The sequence below is a fragment of the Morus notabilis genome, unplaced genomic scaffold (assembly GCF_000414095.1).
Source record: "Morus notabilis unplaced genomic scaffold, ASM41409v2 Scaffold78, whole genome shotgun sequence".
In the NCBI taxonomy this organism is placed as follows: Eukaryota; Viridiplantae; Streptophyta; class Magnoliopsida; order Rosales; family Moraceae; genus Morus; species Morus notabilis.
The window spans coordinates 357,566-359,041 of NW_010367622.1; positions in this window are offsets into that span (position 1 = coordinate 357,566).

Sequence of the window (1,476 nt, forward strand, 5' to 3'; positions counted from 1 at the left end):
GGAAACCCTAGAATCTTAATCTATTGAATATTCACCCATTGCTTAGCATTGTTTAATTTATTTAATTGTTTTAGTTTTGCTTTACTTAATTTTATAAACTCTCTTTTCAAGTATCCAAATAAAATTAGGGTTAATACAATTTCGGTAATTAGTAAACAATAATCCTCGTGGGACGATATTCTTATTCACTATTATATTACTTGATTGCGATAGCGTAGACTTGCGTTACGATTTTTCACAACAGCCATCAGCAATGGCTTCCTATTAAACATGGGATGAGAAAAAAAAAGTTTGATGGTATGGTTGAGAAATGACCTCCACCGGCTCAGAAATCTGTTCACCAAATCTTAGCTCAGTTACAAAATGTGCCCATCAAATTGCCTGGTAAACATTAAATGTATGGTGGTAAGAAGCGAAAAAGACATGCAAGCGAGCTTAATTGGACATATGTGAGCCCTTCCACGATGCTTGGAAGGACATTAGTGACGTGGACAAAAGGACAATTCAGAACCGGATGCTGGTATTTTTTTAATGAAATAATTTGTATAAGTTATACTATAGTTAACAATGCATTTTAACGATGTGAAACTGTTTTGCAAGAACTCGTTTAACGTGGACTATAACTACAAGAATGGCATTCTGAGGTCCATTGTTGATAGAGAGGCAGCAAAGTGCTACAAGGACTGGAAACGTTCCCTGCACGGCCACTATAAACGCTATGGTAGAGAAAGTCTCCCAAGTAACATGAGAAATCAACTTCATTGGGATCGTTGTTGCGATAGGTTCTCCGGCGACAAATTTCAAGTAATTATAGATTTGTTAGAACTTGATGATTTTTTATACATAATTTCAAGTAACTATTACTTATTATAGTTAATCATAAACAGAAAATATCAGAGACAAATAAACTAATCGCAGCAACCAAAAGTATCAAAGCTTACATGGTCAGATATTGTACTCTCAGCATCGCAATAAGAAGGTTAGTACTTATTTTTTGACTTCATTATCGTATTTATATGTTTGTGATTCTTGTTCTGGATGGCACATCTTGCAGCTATGGTGTGCCAAAATCTTTTAAAGTTATTTTTTTACAGGTTTTGATTTTTGGATCATATGAAAAATAAGTCGTTATGCTGCCGAAATTTAGTTAGAATTTAAGAATTTTAACAAATGTAATTTATTTGACAGGCCAGTACGGAGACCCAAGAGCCGATGTCTACCATAGACAATTGGGCGGACATGCATCGTCGTGGGGACTCTTGGGTTAATACCCATACGGAACATACTTTCGTAAGTATTTTTACTTTTCATATTATATTTTTTTATACTGAAATAGTGGTTTTCTAACACGTAAAAACAATTATAATGTCTTATTATGTAGAACACCTTGGAAAAGGAGAGACAAACGCAGAGAACACAGACTACCTCAAGCTCGACTAGACCCCCCCCCCCCCCCCCCCCCCCGCCCGCCCCGCG